Source organism: Lipotes vexillifer, unplaced genomic scaffold (genome assembly GCF_000442215.2).
Source record: "Lipotes vexillifer unplaced genomic scaffold, Lipotes_vexillifer_v1.1 scaffold815, whole genome shotgun sequence".
Classification (NCBI taxonomy): domain Eukaryota; kingdom Metazoa; phylum Chordata; class Mammalia; order Artiodactyla; family Lipotidae; genus Lipotes; species Lipotes vexillifer.
Window position 1 is genome coordinate 1,020,838 of NW_006773723.1, and position 21,604 is coordinate 1,042,441.

Sequence of the window (21,604 nt, forward strand, 5' to 3'; positions counted from 1 at the left end):
TCTTTCCCTGCTTGGTGGTGAAGAACTTAAGGGGAAAACAGAATTCTGGAATGGCTTTTCAGGCCCAAACTTATAAAAAGTTTCACACAGCTGAGACTCTCAAAGCAAACCAATCACTCACACTTGCCTTTTTCGCCTCTGTTATCTTACGGCCATAGAAGAAGTACACAATTACGTACAAACGTTGCCCACCTAACAAAAAAAAAGAAAAAAAAAACAAGCTTTCACTGGTCTTTAAAAAGATAGTATCTATATGGAGTTAGTACATGTGAGAATTAATGAAGAATTCATTTGACGGATGAAGCAAATGACAAAATAAGAATGCTAAGATTCTGGAATTTTGTCTGAATTTCTGCTTTCTGTAGAGGGTAGAAGCTTGAATTTCAAGCCAGGAGACCCGGGTTCAAATCCTATCTATGTCATTTGCAGCTGTGTGAAGCCTCTCATTTATCCACTCTCTGCCTCAGTGACCCCTTATATGGTGGAGAAAAAATTCCCTACGGCATACCCTTGTTGAGAGAGGAAAATGAGATGGTGAAATCTCTTAGCATAGTGCCTGGACTCAATAAAGGTGAGCTGAATATTAATTCGGTAGCCAAAAAGAAATATTTTGCAGACAGCAAAAAGCACAGTCTGAGAGACCACCTTGAATTAAGAGTCATCTACCTCAAAATATTGTCACTGGGCTTCCCTGCTGGCGCAGTGGTTGAGAATCCACCTGCCAATGCAGGGGACACGGGTTCAAACCCTGGTCCGGGAAGATCCCACATGCTGTGGAGCAACTAAGCCCTTCCACCACAACTACTGAGCCTGCGCTCTAGAGCCCGCAAGCCACAACTACTGAGCCGGCACACCACAATTACTGAAGCCTGCGCGCCTAGAGGCCGTGCTCCACAACAAGAGAAGCCACCAAAATGAGAAGCCCGTGCGCCGCAACGAAGAGTAGCCCCCGCTCACTGCAACTAGAGAAAGCCTGCACAGCAACGAAGACCCAGTGAAGCCAAAAATAAAAACAAATAAATAAATAAATTTATTAAAAAAAATACTGTCACCAAGAAAAAGTCTTCCTCATCTGCTCGAAGGCAAAAAAGGAATAAATTGAGGGCAAAGTTTTTTTGTTTGTTTGTTTTTTTATCTGTTTTTGGTTTGGATTTGGTTTGGGGGTTGTTCTCTGGTTTGGTTGGTTGGTTAGTTGGTTGGTTGATTTGGGGTTTTTGGTGTGTGGTATCTACCACGTCAGGTACTCAATAAGTATTTGCTGGATGGAATTAAAACAGGAAGGAATTTGGTCAGGGACCCTGTCCTCTCTGTAATATACTGTATTCCCAGGACTTATCACAATGCCACGTAGATATCACATTTTTAATGAATTTTTGTTGTATAACTGAATACTAGTTTTCAGTTTTTTCTTTTTTTTAGTTGATATAACTGACATATAACATTACATTAGTTTTAGTTGTACAACCTAATGATTCAGTATTTGTATACACTGCAAAATGATCACAATAAGTCCAGTTAACATCCATCACAACAGTTATAATTTTTTTCTTGTGATGAGAACGTTGAAGATTTACTCTCATATGTGTAACTGATTCACTTTGCTGTACACCTGAAACAAAGACTGTAAATCAACTATACTCCAATACAAATTTTAAAAAAAATCTACTCTCTTAGCAACTATCAGATATGCAATACAGTATTATTCGTTTTTTTTTTCTTTTTTTTTCCTTTTTACTTCTTTTAATGTGGCTACTTGTAATTTACTTTTTTTAACATCTTTATTGGAGTATAATTCCTTTAGAATGGTGTGTTAGTTTCTGCTGTATCACAAAGTGAATCAGCTATACATATACATATATCCCCATATCCCCTCCCTCTTGCGTCTCCCTCCCACCCTCCCTGTCTCACCCGTCTAGGTGGTCACAAAGCATGAGCTGATTTCCCTGTGCTATGCGGCTGCATCCCACTAGCTATCTATTTTACATTTGGTAGTGTATATATGTCCATGCCACTCTGTCACTTCAGCCCAGCTTACCCTTTGCCCTCCCCATGTCCTCAAGTCCATTCTCTACGTCGGCATCTTTCTTCCTGTCCTGCCCCTAGGTTCATCAGAACCATTTTTTTAGAGTCCATATATATGTGTTAGCATACGATATTTATTTTCTCTTTCTGACTTACCTCACTCTGTATGACAGACTCTAGGCCTATCCACCTCACTACAAATAACTCAATTTCACTTTTTTTATGGCCGAGTAATATTCCATTGTATATATGTGCCACATCTTCTTTATCCATTCATCTGGCAATGGACACTTAGGTTGCTTTCATGTCCTGGCTATTGTAAACAGTGCTGCAATGAACACTGTGGTACATGACACTTTTTTTTCTTTTTTTTTTGCTGTACGCGGGCCTCTCACTGCTGTGGCCTCTCCCGTTGCAGAGCACAGGCTCCGGACGCACAGGCTCAGCAGCCGTGGCTCATGGGCCCAGCGCTCCACGGCATGTGGGATCTTCCCCAACCGGCGCATGAACCCATGTCCCCTGCATCGGCAGGCGGACTCTCAACCACTGCGCCACCAGGGAAGCCCAGCTGACACTTTGAAGAATCATCTTAGTGGAAACGGTTTCAGTTGTTCACCACTGAGAAAAATGTTGGCTGTGGGTTTGTCATATATGGCCTTTATTCTGTTGAGGTAAGTTCCCTCTATGCCTACTTTTTGGAGAGTTTTTATCATAAATGGGTGTTGAATTTTGTTGAAAGCTTTTTCTGCATCTACTGAGATGATCATATGGTTTTTAACCTTCAGTTTGTTAATATGGTTTATCACTTTGATTGATTTGCATATACTGAAGAACCCTTGAATTCCTGGGATAAACTACACTTGATCATGGTGTATGTTCCTTTTAATGTGCTGCTAGATTCTGTTTGCTAGTATTTTGTTGAGGATTTTTGCGTCTATGTTCATTAGTGATATTGGCCTGTAGTTTTTTTGTGACATCTTTGTCTGGTTTTGGTATCAGGGTGATGGTGGCCTCGTAGAATGAGTGTGGGAGTGTTTCTCCCTCTGCTATATTTTGGAAGAGTTTGAGAAGGATAGGTGTTAGCTCTTCTCTAAATGTTTGGTAGAATTCTGTGAAGCCATCTGGTCCTGGGCTTTTGTTTGTTGGAAGATTTTTAATCACAGTTTCAATTTCAGTGCTTGTGATTGGTCTGTTTATATTTTCTATTTCTTCCTGGTTCAGTCTCGCAAGGTTGTGATTTTCTAAGAATTTGTCAATTTCTTCCAGGTTGTCCATTTTATTGGCATATAGTTGCTTGGAGTAACCTCTCATGATCTTTTTTATTTCTGCAGTGTCAGTTGTTACTTCTCCTTTTTCATTTCTAATTCTGTTGATAGGAGTCTTTTCCCTTTTTTTCTTGATGAGTCTGGCTACTGGTTTATCAATTTTGTTTATCTTCTCAAAGAACCAGCTTTTAGTTTTATTGATCTTTGCTATTGTTTCCTTCATTCTTTTTCATTTATTCCTGATCTGATTTTTATGATTTATTTCCTTCTGCAAACTCTGGGGTTTTTTGGTCTTCTTTCTCTAATTGCTTTAGCTGTAAGGTTAGGTTGTTTATTTGAGATGTTTCTTGTTTCTTGAGGTAGGATTGTACTGCTATAAACTTCCCTCATAGAACTGCTTTTGCTGCACCCAATAGGTTTTGGGTCGTCGTCTATTCATAGTTTGTGTTTCCTTATTGATTTTCAGCTTAGATGATCTGTCCATTGGTGAAAGTGGGGTGTTAAAGTCCCCTACTATGATTGTGTTACTGTTGATTTCCCCTTCTATGGCTGTTAGTATTTGCCTTATGTATTGAGATGCTCCTATGTTGGGTGCATAAATATTTACAATTGCTATATCTTCTTCTTGGATTGATCCCTTGATCATTATGTAGTGTCCTTCTTTGTCTCTTATAATAGTCTTTATTTAAAGTCTATTTTGTGTGAGATGAGAATTGCTACTCCAGCTTTCTTTTGATTTCCATTTGCATGGAATATCTTTTTCCATCCCCTCACTTTCAGTCTGTATGTGTCCCTAGGTCTGAAGTGGGTCTCTTGTAGACAGCATATATACACGTCTTGATTTTTTATCCATTCAGCCAGTGTATGTCTTTTGGTTGGACCATTTAATCCATTTATATTTAAGGTAATTATCGATATATATGTTCCTATTACCATTATCTTAATTGTTTTGGGTTTGTTACTGTAGGTCTTTTTCTTCTCTTGTGTTTCCTGCCTAGAGAAGTTCCTTTAGCATTTGTTGTAAAGCTCGTCTGGTGGTGCTGAATTCTCTTAGCTTTTGTTTGTCTGTAAAGGTTTTGATTTCTCGGTTGAATCTGAAAGAGATCCTTGCTGGTAGAGTAATCCTGATTGTAGGTTTTTCCCTTTCATCACTTTAAATATGTCCTGCCACTCCCTTCTGGCTTGCAGAGTTTCTGCTGAAAGATCAGCTGTTAACCTTCTGGGGATTCCCTTGTATGTTACTTGTTGTTTTTCCTGTGCTGCTTTTAATATTTTTTCTTTGTATTTAATTTTTGATAGTTTGAATAATATGTGTCTTGGCACGTTTCTCCTTGGATTTATCCTGCATGGCACTCTCTGCATTTCCTGGACATGATTGACTATTTCCTTTCCCATGTTAAGGGAAGTTTTCAACTATAATCTCTTCAAATATTTTCTCAGTCTGTTTCTTTTTCTCTTCTTCTTCTGGGACCCCTATAGTTCGAATGTTGGTGCATTTAATGTTGTCCCAGGGGTCTTCATTCTTTTTTCTTTATTCTGCTCTGTAGTAGTTATTTCCACTATTTTATCTTCCAGGTCACTTATCCATTCTTCTGCCTCAGTTATTCTGCTACTGATTCCTTCTAGAGATTTTTTATTTCATTTATTGTGTTGTTCATCATTGTTTGTTTGTTCTTTAGATCCTCTAGGTCCTTGTTAAACATTTCTTGTATTTTCTCCATTCTATTTCCAAGATTTTGGATCATCTTTACTATCATTACTCTGAATTCTTTTTCAGGTAGACTGCCTATTTCCTCTTCATTTGTTTGGTCTGGTGGGTTTTTACCTTGCTCCTTCATCTGCTGTGTATTTCTCTGTCTTCTCCTTTTGCTTAACTTACTGTGTTTGGGGTCTCCTTTTTGCAGGCTGCAGGTTTGTAGTTCCCATTGTTTTTGGTGTCTGGCTTGTGTAGGCTTCCGGTGGAGGGGACTGGTGCCTGTGTTCTGGTGGATGAGGCTGGATCTTGTCCTTCTGGTGGGCAGGACCACGTCCGGTGGTGTGTTTTGGGGTGTCTGTAGACTTATTATGATTTTGGGCAGCCTCTCTGCTAATGGGTGGGGTTGTGTTCCTGTCTTGCTAGTTGTTTGGCATAGGGTGTCCAGCACTGGAGCTTCCTGGTTGTTGAGTGGAGCTGGGTCTTAGCGTTGAGATGGAGATCTCTGGGAGAGCTCTCGCCAACTGATAGTACATGGGACTGAGAGGTCTCTGGTCATCCAATGTCCTGAACTCGGCTCTCTTACCTCAGAGGCTCAGGCCTGACACCCGGCCAGAGCACCCAGACCCTGTCAGCCACATGGCTGATTGATTCTGCTGTTCTCAGAAGGATCCAAATGGGGTGATTTAGTTAGGCAGCTGAAGAATAGTGGAGGATACCTCTTTTCGGAGCAGTCCCTCAGAGCTTTATGGGAGGCTGTCTTTTGAGCTTAAGTCCTCAGAAAATTCACCAACTAAAACATAATTCTCAACTTTCAGGTTGTACATTTTTTTTCAGTTAACAGTTAAATGATTTGTTGAACAAATATTTGAAATATAAACAATACTCATAAAACTAAAAGTTACTTTGATTAAAATAACAGGTAGCGATCTATATTTAGTCTAGATACTTGCAAGGTATTGGTAAAAACCAAAAAAACAAAGAATCGGTTTCGGGCTGTGGACTGGGAGGACTGAGTCCTAGTGGGGAGCCACCTGCCCACCAGGGGCTCTACCGCCCTCACGATGGCCTCTCCAGCCCAGCAGCCCAACCCAGCGGCTCCTCCCTGAGCCTGCCAGGAACCTGGCCCCACCGACTCCCCCACAGTAGTATTGTTAACTGTAGTCACCATGCTATGCATTACATCCCCGGGACTAATTTACCTTATAATCGGAAGTTTGTACATTTTGACCCCTTTCACCTATTTCATCTAGCTCCCCACCCCTAACCCCTGCCTCTGGCAACCACCAATCTATCCTCTATTTATATAAGTTCAGTTTTTTGTTTGTTTGCTTTAAGATTCCACATATAAGTGAGATCATATGGCATTGGTCTTTTTCTGTGTGACTTATTTCACTTAGCATAATGACCTCAAGGTCCACCCATGTTGTCACAAATGGCAGGATTTTCTTCTTTTTTATGGCTGAATAGTACTCCATTGTATATATATACATATCACTACTTTATCCTTTCATCTGTCAATAGACACAGGTTGTTTCCTTGTCTTGGCTATCATATTGTTGCAATGAACATGGGGGTGCAAATATCTTTTCAAAATAATGATTTCATTTTCTTCAGATAAATACCCAGTGAATACGAATTTTTAAAATAATAATTTTTCAAGTTCTTTTCCTATTACATTTTAAAATTACCTTTCTGAATTTCATTTTCACTACCCTTTACAGGAGTTACAGCCTCTCCATTTTGAAACAGAAAATCCAGACCCTGTCTGACTTTCAGTATTTCATAAAACTTTATTGTCTTGCCAATATCAATGAAACTGTCCATAATACAATATTCTGTCCAATTATCCCCCAATTTAATTCTCTCCCAACTGTTTTCATCATAACAACCCATGTCCCTGGGCTCCTAGTATATTATGCAACCAGCTCCATAAAAGTTCCAAGAGCATCTGAGTCCTCCCAACCTCTTCACCCAAGTCCACAACTTAAATTTATCTGTTTCCTCATCCAGCATCCATCTGCACGTTTAAATAACATAAACTCCATACAACAAAGAGGAGAAAGGAACTCTCATCATTAATTATGCCTTGGTCACAAGAGGGGCCTTCAGAATTCTCCAAATCCAAAAGGAATGCCAAATGCCCCAAATGAGTTTTTCCTCCCATAAAGAAATGGAGGCTATCAGAGAAAAGCAGTCACTAGTCACTTTCTAGTTGTGACCTGGGCTAGTTACTGCACGGCTCCCTAACTCTGGTTCCTCATCTTAAAATTGAGATGATGATAGTACCTACCTCATAGGCTTTTTATGAGGATAAAATGAGGTTTATATATGAAGACACTGACAACAAGGCATTTAGTAAGCTCTATCAAGTATGTATATTTTTTAATGTTAAAGAAGGTTTCTAATCAATGAGAAAGTAGTAATAAAAAAAAGAGAAGGCCTTGGCAGTTGCCTCCTAAGCTACAGTGTTCACAACTGCCTGTAAACAATGCTCACAAAATAAACAAATATGAGACAAAGTCACTCTGTGGATGCAGGGGAATAAGGTACAGACAAGGTTTGTTCAGGGCCGTGTGTAAAATGAGACAGAGAAAAGTTTAATAAACATCCCTCACCCATGACTAAATGAGTAACTTCTGCTTCTTTAGCAGTGACAGCTCTTCAATCCTCCTGATTCCCAGATAACTACCAACATAGCCAATCATCCAACTGACCCTACCTCCTGAGAGCATCCCACCCAAAACTGGCCCCTGCTTCTTTAAGCCCTCCTTAGAACTACCCAGCACAAGCCCAGATCCGACAATAAGCCCCTCCGAGTCCCTCTGAGAAGTCTCCTTAGCGTTCTCTGGGGCGCATGCACCCTCACTGGCTGTGGCAGCTGTGAACCTGTCTTTGGTTTGACTCCAGGTGTGTGCCTGGCACTTTGCCTGATGGGCCATAGAGCAATACCTCCACCAACAACAAAACCAACAGCTATCACTTACTGAGTGTTCATTCTGTGCTAGAGACCTTCTAAAGGGCTTTACATGTATTAAGTTTAAAGACAAAAAACAAAGGCTCAAAATGGTGTCACTTGTGGTAAAGCCTGTAATACCAAACCTAGATTTAATACCTGACCTAAATGCAGTTTTGACCTTCACCACAATAATCTTAATCAATCGGTCTGGAATTTTTTGGTCACACCCCCTCCCCCAGAGGAAGAAGAGGCAATCTGCATGATAAAACTCCTGCCATTCCCTCCCCCTAAAAAGTAAGGTATCCTGGCCTAAAAGTAATTCTTGCTTTTCTTTTGCTAATAGCGCCTTTGTCTCAGCCTTCTTCCTATAAAAACCTTCCATTTTGCACAACCCCGCTGAGTGCCCTTCTAGCTGCTGGATGGGATGCTGCCTGATTCATGAATCACCTAATGGAGCCAATTAGATCTTCAAATTTACTGAGTTGAATTTTGTTTTTTAACAAGTTGGTGGCAGCAGTGGGATTCAAAGTCAACTTCTGTTGGCATTCAGGGACAAGAAACACAGGCGTGGCACCCCACAAACCCCATTTTCAGTTCACTGCCTTTCTCGCCATTTCCAAAGGCCACTGGTAAGTTCCTCTGGATTGAGCTCTGCTCTTTTTACATTCAAGCTCCTGATCTAATTGCCTTTTCAGACGACAACTCCTCAGGTGGAAAACCCCAGCCCTTAGTTCTGTCCCTGGATTCCATGCTGGGAACTGCTAACAGTTTAGTCAGTATTCCCTGCTTGTATGGAATCCTTCCCCAGATGCCATGCTGGGAACTACTGGTGGCAGCTGCAATTCTCCATTTGCATGGAATCAGTCTGCAGTCCCCATCCTTTTAGTTCTGCTGGTTCAACCCTTTCTCCCAGTCCCAAGTCCCATGGGAACTGGTGATGGTGGTGGGCCAAAGTTGGACTGGGTCCAGCTTAAGAACTGGGCTAGGTCTGGGATCAGACTAGGTCTGATTTGAAAATCATACTGGGTTTGGGATTTGACTGGGTCCAATTTGAGCTGGACTGGTCCAGTGGGAGGCCTCAGGTGGATATTAAATAAATCTAGTTGCTAATGGGAATCTTGGAAGTACCTAGAAGCTGATCAGTTGTCTTCAAAAAACCCAAAGGCCTAGCTAAAGAAAAGGGTTCCTTTACATCCTAAGAGTTGTGTGTACTACCTTCCCATACACCTGCTTATTTTACAATATGTTTAGCAACTACAGTCCCGGAAGTTGAAAATGTCTAACAAGATGGCAAGATTTTACTAGGATTACAATGGCCATTATGGGGAACACTCCAATTATAGGATTGTTCATTAAAGAAGCACACTTGAGAACAAGGGATCCCAAATTGTACAGACAGAATGGGATGCCTACTTTAACTGGTATGCAGAAGCTTACAAAAGGCTTCATTAAATCTCATTACAGGGCTTCCCTGGTGGCACAGTGGTTGAGAGTCCGCCTGCCGACGCAGGGGACACGGGTTCGTGCCCCGGTCCGGGAAGATCCCACATGCCGCGGAGCGGCTGGGCCCGTGAGCCGTGGCCGCTGAGCCTGCGCGTCCGGAGCCTGTGCTCCGCAACGGGAGAGGCCACAGCAGTGAGAGGCCCGCGTACCGCAAAAAAAAGAAAAAGAAAAATCTCATTACAAAAGGCTAATGAAAAATTAAGACACAGGAAGTACCGAAAACGAAAGATGATGGAACTGATGTGACTGCTACTCTCCCCCGACTTCCTTTTTCGTCTGAGTACTCACGTTTTACTAATTCTTTGTCTAAACTGCCTTTCTGCTCTGAACAGACTACTAGACAATCACCATTTAAAATAAAACTACCTGAGGTTGCAGACAAACCCACGCGGGTAACTTTCAACCCTTGGTCAAAGACTGAACGGGGAAATCAACCTTTTACAATATGTAGATGACCACTTCCTGTGCTCAGTTACCAAAAAGGCATCCATTAAAAAGTCCATTTATTTACCACAACAGTTAGCTGAAAAAAAGACACAAAGTCTCTAAGGAAAAATGACAATTCTCTCTAGACACTGTTCACTACCTAGGTCATAATCTAAATGCTGAAAGAATTCATCAATCTCCAAAAAGAATTATGCTAATCTAAGAATTTCCTAGACCCACAACTAAGTGACAGCTTCATGGATTTCCAGGATTAGTTGGTTATTGCAGATTATGGGCTCCTAATAGCTCTCTGTTAGCTTCCCCACTCTATGAATTAACTGAAATTTCAGTCCCTGAACTCCTTCCTTGGGAAGATAAACATGAGCAGGCTTTTATAAAACAAAAACAAGAGCCCCGAGAAATGCCTGCCTTAGGGCTACCTAACTATTCAAAATCTTTTACGTTATTTGTGCAAGCCCGGGAATGCTCACACAAGAACATGGTAATAAACATACAACAGCATGCAACTTGATTCAGTGGGCTTATGCCTATCCCAGCCACCTTAAGACTACAGCAGCAACTACAAAGTTAGTACAAGTGTCAACAGATGTAACCCTAGGAAATGCCATTTATTTACACACTCCTCACATTGTCCAAAGTCTTCTTAACTCTAAATTGACTCAACATTTCTCTGCAAGCAGACTAACCTATGAGATCCTTTTGCTTTCACCTCCTAATGTACATCTGAAATGCTGCCATCTCCTAAATGCTGCTATGTTACTGCCTCTACCTGATGAGGGCGCACCCCATGACTGCGATCTAATAATGTCCCACTTTGTGACATCTCGTCCTGATTTATGAGATACTCTTTAACCAATCCTGGTTTAATCTCAACTGTCGATGGCTCATACATAGAAATGAAAAAGGGAATTTTCAAGCTGGTTATGCTATTACTACCCAATACGACCTACTTGAAAGGGGAAATCTCCCACAAGCTAAATCAGCCCAACAAGCAAAGCTCCGTGACCTTACCCACGCACGCCAGTATCAAAAGGACAAACTGTTCATATTTATACCAATAGCCAGTATGCCTTTGGGATCATGCATGATTTGGGGATATTATGGAAACAAAGGGATTTTTTTATGTCCTCTGGAACCCCAATCAAACATGGGCAACAAGTAAATACTCTTCTAACTGCTAGTCCCTTACCTTCTACTATTGCTGTCATCATCACTGAGGCTCACACTAAAAGGACTAAACCTGCGAATCAGGGCAAAGCCCTGGCTGACTCTCAGGTTACAGCAGCAGCAACAGAATCTATACAGGTTGCAGCACATGTGGATGAAGTCCATTCTGCTTCCTCGAAAACTGGCCCCTCATTGCCAGACTTCTGCCACCCTGACGTCCTTGTAACATGACAACTGTCTGCTCTTGAAACCGAGAAATTAAGATGGGTGAACAATGCCTGCAAATGAAATGACATTTCATTTGCAAACCACAAACCACAGACGTCTGCTTGGTTTTCCCCAGCTCCCTGGCAGACCCCGTTTTTCATTTTTGCATTCCTTCACCCACCACAGTGCATTTAAGATGGTTCAAATTATGAACAGACATTGGTGGGGAGACATAAAATTTCAAAAACCGTTTACCAGGAATATCTGACCTGCCAGGTCTGTAACCCTGAAAAAACTATTTTTTGTCCACAGAGGCCTCAGACCTCCTCCCTCTGGACCCTTTGAGCACCCACAGCTGGACCTCATTCAAGTGCCCCCTCAGTGTGGGTTATCAGTATGTTCTTATTATTGTATGTATGTCTTCGGGATGGGTTGAAGCCTTCCTCTGCCACAAGGCTGAGGCCCTCACAATGGCAAAGAAACTGTTAGAAAATGTGTTTCCCACTTGGAGTGTACCTTCCACAATCTCCAGTGACTAAGGCACCCAGTTCACCAGAAAAATTATATAAGCCTTCACGAAAGCCTTGCAAACTTCTTGAAACTATCACTGTCCCTATTACCCCCGATCATCAGGCAAGAGAACTAATGGGATCCTCAGACTCAAAACTGCTAAACCTGATGAAACTACTGGATTCTCTTGGCCTAAGGTATCGCCTTTGGTCTTGTTCACTGTTCACAGTACCCACTTTGGGAAACATAAACTCACTCCACAGTGGATGGTCCCCGGCAGACTGACGTCTATTGGTACACAACCTTCTGCTGATCCTTGTCTCATGCTAGGATGACCAGCTACTATAAGTCTCTAATGTCTTATGCTCAAGCCTATCACAAACAGGTTAAATAAGCCTTCCCAGATCCCAATTCAAGGGATCTTGTTGGTCACAATCTAGAACCTGGTGACTGGGTGTTCTGGAAATGTCATCAGAGGAAGACAGCCCTCGAGCCCTGTTGGAAGGGACCTTACCAGGTGTTCCTGAACACAGACACTGCTGTGAAACTAGAAGGTACTGAGGCTTGGGTCCACACCCGTCTCACAGCTAAGGACGACTCCACCTGACACCAGCTCCTGTACTAATTCCACCCAAGACACCAGGTCAAGACTTCCTACTTTGGCTAAACATGAAACCCTCTCTTCTCTTTCTTCCCTTTACTATGGCAATGGCCTGGAAAGATCACGCCCTCATCTATATCTCCCAGGCCATTGTTAAGAGGGGTAACCTTTCAAATTACTGGATTTGTCATCAAAGATTCCAATCTATCCGTAATTATCTAGGTCAGGTTTGCCGCCACTTACCAAGCACTCTTACCAGCAGCATCTGTCTTTACAAGGCATTTAGGATGACTCTTTATTTCAGGCTGGGAGATGCACTTCCCACCTCCGCTAAAAACATGACTAACCCCAGGATTGAACATGTAAACCCAGCAATCCCTGAGAGTAAATCCATACCCTGGTTAGGAATAGATACAAATAAGAATATGATCAGAAACCTCTCCTTAACTCTTGGAGACACTGCCAATTCCATTGTTAACACGTTAGCTGCCCAGCAAAGACCCTGAGACTCTCTGGCTAAGGCTGTTGCCTTTATTATCCTTAGCCAAACGAAGAGGTATCTGTGCTGTGCCCAACACCACCTGCTGGACCTGGAGCAACACTTCTGGGGAAGTTGAAACTCACTTACGTAAGATCACTGAGCAAGCCACTTGACTTAAAAGGATGACTTTGTCAGTGGGGTCTTTATTTGATTGCTTTGGGTCTTGGGGACCATGGTTTCCAAGTACACACCACACATTTGGAATTATCCTGCTTATTATAATCCTAACAATCCCATGGTGCCTTACATTCTCTCAAAAGCTTTAAATGCACGTTCGCAGCCACTAACTCACAACAAATCGTCTCCCTAAGACTGGAACTCAGAAAAGAAACAGAGAGAATGTCCAACCTAAAGATTGTGAACCTGAAGCTGTGAGTGTCAACAGAGATTAGCAAAAACACCATGACTACGGATACTATCAAAGACAAACAAAGCTGGGAGGAGCACAGAGCTGATAGTAACTCTAATGCCTAAAACTGTGATCACATCTCTGTTAGGCTGAGAGTCTGATCAAAAGGGGATAACTGTTAAAGAGAAAAACCACGGGCCCAAAAGGGCATCACCTGGTCTAAAGCCCATGATACTAAACCTAGATTTAATACTTAACCTAACAGCAGTTTTGACCTTCACCAGAAATGTAATCTTTTTTAAAAAATTTATTTTATTGAAGTATAGTTGATTTACAATGTTGTAATTTCTACAGTACGACAAAGTAATTCAGTTATATATATTTATATATACATTCTTTTTCATATTCTTTTCCATTGTGGTTTATCCCAGGATATTGAATATAGTTCCCTGTGCTATACAGTAGAACCTTGCTGTTTATCCGTTCTATAAATAATAGTTTGCATCTGCTAATTCCGAATTCCCAATCCATCCCTCCCCCAAACCTCCTCCCCCTTGGCAACCACAAGTCTTTTCTCTATGTCTGCAAGTCTGTTTCTGTTTCATTGGTAACTTCATTTGTGTCATATTTTAGATTCCACATGTAAGGGATATCATATGCTATCTGTCTTTCTCTTTCAGTCTTACTTCACTTAATGTGATAATCTCTAGGTCCATCCATGTTGCTGCAAATGGCATTATTTCATTCTTTTTTATGGCTCAGTAATATTCCATTGTATATATGTGCCACATCTTCTTTATCCATTCAACTGTCGATAGACATTTAGGCTGTTTCCATGTCTTGGCTCTTGTAAACAGTGCTGCTATGAACACTGGGGTGCATATATATTTTCAAATTACAGTTTTCTCTGGATATATGCCCAGGAGTGGCATTGCAGGATAATATGGTAGTCCTATTTTTAGTTTTTTAAGGAACCTCCACACTGTTCTCCATAGTGGCCACACCAATTTACATTCCCACCAACAGTGCAAGAGGGCTCCCTTTTCTCTACACCCTCTCCAGCATTTATTGTTTGTAGACTTTTTGATGATGGCCATTCTGACCGGTGGGAGGTGATACCTCATTGTAGTTTTGATTTGCATTTCTCTAATAATTAGTGATGTTGAGCATCCTTTCATGTGCCTGTTGTCCATCTGTATGTCTTCTTTGAAGAAATGTCTATTTAGGTCTTCTGCCCATTTTTCGATTGGGTTTTTTGTTTGTTGTTATTATTGAATTGTATGAGTTGCTTGTATATTTGGAAATCAAGCCCTTGTTGTTCGCGCTCATCACAGAAATGTAACTTTAATGAACCAACCAGTCTGGAATTTTCTGGTCAGCACCAATGAGGTCATCTGTCACGTGGGCCCTCTCCATTCCACCCTCCCCTAGAGGAAGAAGAGGCAATTTGCAAGATAAATTGCAAATTTATCCCTTCCCCCAAAAAGATGCCCTGGCCTAAAAGTAATCCTTTCTTTTCTTTTGCTAATAGCTCCCTTGCCCCACGCTTCTTCCTATAAAAACCTTCCATTCTGCATAACTCTGAATGCCCTTCTAGTTGCTACATGGGATGCTCCCCACATAATTTATGAATCACCAAGTAAGGCCAATTACATCTTCAGATTTACTCGGCTGAATCTGGAATTTTGTTTTTTAACCATTTTTAATCCTCACAGCAATCTATGTTCTGGACTTAGAGAAGGAAAGTAACTTTAGTAAGCAGAGGAGTCAGAATTCAAACCTGGTCTGCCTGACACAGAGCTGATGCTCTCAACTGCTGCATTCCACTGAATCTCTCCCTGAATGAAAATCAGTTGTCTGGGCAGGCCTAGATATCCTGTGCCTTAAGTGGGAGTTGAGCACATCTCACCCCAATTCTGCACAATTATTTACCAGCTCTTGTTTATTGCCAAAGGGATGAGAAGTTATAAAGGGGGGTTGCATCACCTCCCCAAATGGAGTAGAGTTTCATTTTGCATTTGCAGCCACGTAAATGTGTAACTGGGCCTACTGGTTTTAACGTGGAGCTTAGAAGAGCTTCTCAGGTGAGGAAGCAGGATGGCACAGGGGAAGGAGACCTGAGTTCAGTCCTGGCTGAAACCCTCTAACAATTCAGACTTCAGGCAACTTAACCTCTCTGAAGCCTGGCTTCCTATTCTGTAAAATGGGCATGATGATGCCCACCTCAGGGGGAGGTGGTAAACGCCTGACACAGAAAATCACTGGCTATATGAACACTATGGTTGCTACCATCATGGAGGGGAGCAAATTTCAGTACCTGCAGAGAGAGCCTGCAATGGCTCACACATCCTGAGAAATCATAAAAGGCCCAGATGGGTCCTGTTCATGGTTGCTGAAAGTCACAGAGGCCTTCAGAACCTGGAATGAGGACAGGGGCAGGAGGGCAAGGAGAAAGGAGCCATTTTAAAATGGGGGGGGGGGGAACCTTGTCTGAGAGCCTTGTTTCAGGACATTCTAAATTTTAGAAACCGTAAGAATTCAGACGCACAGGGATTTCAATTAATACCCACTGGACAACAAATTTTCATCTTTGTGGTAATCCTGGAGATTTCATAGACAGGCTTCTCAAAGAGAATGGGAAAAATATATATATATACACACACACACACATATATGTATTTGCATATCAGAAAAGAAAGCTAAAATTACTACCAGTAAATGAACAATTCACTATATTTGTCACGAATATCTCTTTAATGAACTGCAACCTATTCATTAAAGGGGAGGAAGAAATATGAAGACAGGAGATGGGAAGGGGTGGAGTATGGGGGCCAGAGGGGGTAGAAGAAATCACTTTATTTCTAACATGATGCAGTGAGATACAAATACAGTCAAAGGGGTTAATCTAATCCCTTTGTGAAGCACTGAGTCAGAGAACAAGACAAAAACAAATCTGTGATCTGGAACTCCCCAAGCCCCCACTTGGGGGGATTAATGAGGAGTACACGGCTGTGAAATTACGTGCCCTCTGAGTCAGGAAAATGGTCCTACTGGTGCATGACCTTGAAATGAGGGGATGCAAACTTCACCTGATCCACAATTACCGAGCCCTGGAAGGAGGGGCTCAGGGAGAAGAGAAGGGGGGCACATGAGAGAGGCTGTGTGAACATTGGGAATATGAAACCCACAAATCTCAACCGACCCAAGGCTTGAAAGGGGGATCTAAACACAGTATAAAATATTCAGAGGACTTTAAAAGGACGCTGGCATTGGTGCGGGAAGCATGAGTAGGCAAGCCTGTCCTCTTTATTGACGTGAAGTAGATATTTTGTGGCTGTTGTTATGGACTTAGTGATGTTTGCTCTGTTCAATTTTCCTCTTGCAATGAAAAATCGTTGTGAGATGATTTCTAGTCTTTGCTGCTTTACATGACAGTATTATCAAGGATTCATCAAGAGGCCATCTGTCGAATTTATGAAAAAAATATGCAAAAACAAAACAGATGAAAAGGAAAGAGCAAGACAGACTGGTCCAGGGGAAGATAGATGTGGCAGCATGTGCCTCCGTGTGAAAATTACAACATTTAAATACTGCGGAATAAATTACTGTGCCGAAAAATTAGTGATGCTCTCTCACTTTGGGTGCTACCCTTACCATAAGAACATAATGAAATATATCACATATCAAATCACCCTTTCCTCAGACTATTATTATATTCTAATGAAAAATTAGGAGAGGAGAGACACATAAACCTCAAATGGGAGGGATGAAAATGAGCCAGAGTGGATTTGCTCCACTACTGAGCCATGAGAAGCTTCTCCAAAATGCACAGTCCATATGGAAATAAGAGTTTTCCCCCGCTATTTATTAGAAAGTCAATAAAATAAATTATAGATTGTGTGAAAAACTGAAATAATATATATTAAAATGACAATGAGGCTGGCCAAGCTTACACCCAAATTAGATGGGCTGTAAAAACAATGTATTTCAGAAAGGAAATGGGAAGGAACAGAGAGAAGCCTGAGGATACAAACGACCAGAGCTGTGGTGCTGCCCCCTGTAGGTGAGACCCAGAACCACCACTGCTGGAGAAGGAAGGACCAGCCCACAGCTCTACCAGATCTGAGCGCTGTGGGGACGGATTCCTGACAGAACATGCATGGGGGCAGCTCCCTTTGGAGTCTGTTTCTAGCCCCTAAATCTCATAGCTTCCTCCTTCCCTCGGGGGCCATGTCCCTCCCCAGTCCCTTCCATTCTCCCCTCCCCTCCTGGAGTCTGATCAAGAGGAAAACTTCCATTCTGGTGCATTAAGAAGATGTTTAACAGTGTTGCTAAATAACATATTAAAGTATAATGCTCCAAACACACAATGAAGATAATAGCTGGCACCGGTTCTTAGATTCCAAAAGAATGAGAGGAAAAGAGTGAAGTCCTATCTCACCAGGAGCCAAAGAGGTAATAAGCGTATAATGGAAAACTGTGAACAATCAGGGTATAAGCTAACACTGGTCTAAGTGCTGTGCACTGATTAACTAGTATAACCCTTGCACAAACCCTATGAGATAACTATTATTTATCACTGTTCCCCATTTTACAGATAGAGAAATTGAAGCACAGAGAGATGTAAGTATCCCATTCAAAAATCACACAGTTATGGTACAGGGATTCAAACCCAGGCTGGCAGATTCAGAGCACCTGTTCCAATCCACAAAGCTTTAATGCCCTCACCCTAGGAAGGCAGCTGAGGTTCCTCATTAATTTTGCTTGAAATGTTACAAATTCCTCAATCAAGAAGTGTAAGAATTTACAGATGGCCAACAGGCACATGAAAAGATGCTCAACATCGCTAATTATTAGAGAAATGCAAGTCAAAACTATAATGAGGCATCACCTCACACCAGTCAGAATGGCCAGCATCAAAAAGTCTACAAATAATAAATGCTGGAGAGGGTGTGGAGGAAAGGGAACCCTCCTATACTGTTGGTGGGAATGTAAATTGGTGCAGTCACTATGTAAAACAGTATGGAGGTTCCTTAAAAAAACTAAAAATAGAGTTCACATATGATCCAGCAATCCCACTCCTGGACATATATCCGGAGAAAACCATAATTTGAAAAGATACATGCACCCCTATGTTCACAGCAGCACTATTTACAATAGCCAAGACACTGAAGCAACCTCAATGTCCACTAACGGATGAATGGATAAAGAAGATGTGGTACATATATACACTGGAATGTTAGCCATAAAAAAGAATGAAATGCTATTTGCAGCAACATGGATAGACCTAGAGATTACCATACTAAGTGAAGTCAGACAAAAACAAAGATCATATGACATCACTTATATGTGGAATCTAAAAATATGATACAAATGAACTTATGTACAAAACAGAAATAGACTCACAGACACAGAAAACAAACTTATGGTTACCAAAGGCGAAAGGGTCAGGGAGGGATAAATTAGGAGTTTGGGATTAATAATACATACACACTACTATATATAAAATAGATAAATAACAAAGGCCTACTGTATAGCACAGGGAACTATATTCAATACCTTATAATAACCTATAATGGAAAAAGACTCTGAAAGAGAATAGATATATACATGCACATATAACTGAATCACTTTGCTGTACACCTGAAACTAACACATTGTAAATCCACTATACTTCAATAAAAAAAGAAGCGTAAAAATAAAAACTATTCCTATGAAAAACTAGGTTGGACCATATTATTCCTCCAACTGTCGAAAACCACAATCCTAAACAGCCCTGGCTCTCTCTCCTAGTTTGTCCTCTTTCTGAGAAGTGGAGAATGCATATTTACAAGTGTTCCCTTCCATCTGAGACCAAAGAAAATAGGGTAATGATAATAAACACAAAGAATACTAATGCTAACAAAAGGTGGAAGGTGACAAGTGAAGCCCAAAGGTCTGGTTTAAGGGAACTAACTACCTGGAACTAAATTAGGTCCTTCCAGAACGCTCTCCAGTTTTACTTTTCATACTGGAGAATCCTGAAACATATTAGATCTATGATATATAAGAATTTGTAGAAATTTTATCAATACAACCAAAAGGTCTCTGACCTGCATGGAACATATGATTAAAGACTTCACATCTCAACTAAAGTGCTGTGTGTAATTATTAAACCAATGGTTTACAAAAGAGTAAATAACATTATTTGGGAAACGAAAAATAATTTTAGTATTCAAAACATGCAAATAACATTACAGACCCTACATAAGACTATATTAGCTATGTTGATCCATGTAAGAAAATTTTAAGTTGAACTTTTCTTCCTCATACTTTCAACATAAACAGAATGTTGACCCACTTTAATTCAGTACCTTATTTTATTTTCAACTTTACGTTCACTTTTTATGGAATTACGATTATCTGTAAATAAACACTGGTCTATATCCATTCAGGAAGCTTACTGGTCTCAACTCTCCTGGTACTGATGGTGATGAGATTATCCACTTGTCCTTCTGAAATTCACCAAATGGATAATATAATAAGTCTTCCCGTGCAAGCATCTCAGCCATAGCAAGACTGGGTGACACTGTCAGTCATCAATTCCTCTTTTCTTTCATTTCCTATTACACGTAAGCACAACAGACACTGACAACACTTCTTAAGCATGTAAAAATAAATTTTTATATATTATTTTTCAAATTATAAGTATAGTAGGATCATATTCATTGGACATCTAATGTAAGTCCAGTCCTTAATCCTAAAATGCAAGGATTCAAAATGCATTTTTGTCTAATTTCTATCTAAAATGACTCCCAAAATGGGAAAAAGATTATACATTGATCCTCTCACACCTGCTGCTAACAAGTTCTTTGGTTTAGTAACTCAAAATATCTTTACTGATACAAGTAGCTTAGACTGAGTCAGATCTTCCCAGTGTGTGAATTAGCCCAGGACATAGCAAAACAACTTCCAGCTACCACAGTGGCCTCAGACAAATTTAAAAATGGATAAACACAAAATACTTTATTTACCAGCAGTGTTTACCCAAACACTTTCACTCTTAGTTCTCCTGCTTCTCCTATGTCACCAGATTAGAGGGCACCCTGGTGCCAGACGGACCATGGGCAGACATCTTCATAAACAGGCATGGAGAGTTCGACTCTGGCTATTCAAGATCCCAGTACCTGGGATTACTCTCCAGCCAGGAATCCTTCAGTAACTGAAAATCTTATTCGTTTGTATATGTGTGTTAAGAATGAGTTTGTTCATTGAATTACAGTCTGACTTAACTTGCTTATCCTTGACTCAGAGTCCCTGATAGACCTTGAAAAAGGCATCATGTTATATATACAACACCCCACAAAACTATTTCTAAAATACGAGCTCTTCTAGCTTTTCCATTATTTCAACTTTTCTTCACTTCTGTGTCTATTTACCATTTAATTATGCTCTTATTAAATCAGAAAGTCACATTTGGATAGGCCTTCACAGACGCATATTTGAAGCAGTTACTGATGACGTTTTTCTCTCTGGAATGTCCTTGTATTTCCCATCCATCAACCCATCTTTCTTGGTCTCCTTCTAAATTAACCTCCTCCAGGAAGCATCCTTTGATTACCCTAATCCACAATGATCACTGCTCTCTACTGTTATATATTATTTTTTTCTCATATGGAGAACATAATGAGCTATTTATGTATTCTTTATAAACTGGGCCTTATATATTTAGGTGTCCATTATGTTTGTTGAATTTAAGCAAATTCTTGATTTATTTTTGTAATTTATCTATTTAACAAAAATTGTTTATAACATTTGTAAGTTTGTTACTTTATAACATGTCCCCTATGTGAATATAAAAGTAAGTCACTTGAAGATACTATTCTTAAATTTATAGCAGGGAACTCCAAAATACAGACAGCTCAGGCAGCTCAATACCAAAAACACAAACAACCCAATCAAAAAATGGGTGAAAGACCTAGATAGACATTTTTCCAAAGAAGACACACAGATGGGCAACAAACGCATGAAAAGACGCTCAACATCACTAATTATTAGAGAAATCCACATCAAAACTACAATGAGGTATCACCTCCCACCGGTCAGAATGGCCATCATCAAAAAGTCTACAAACAGGGCTTCCCTGGTGGCGCAGTGGTTGAGAGTCCGCCTGCCGATGCGGGGGACACGAGTTCGTGCCCCGGTCTGGGAAGATCCCACATGCAGTGGAGCGGCTGGGAAGATCCCACATGCAGTGGAGCGGCTGGCCCCGTGAGCCATGGCCGCTGAGCCTGCGCGTCCGGAGCCTGTGCTCCGCAACGGGAGAGGCCACAACAGTGAGAGGCCCGCATACCGGAAAAA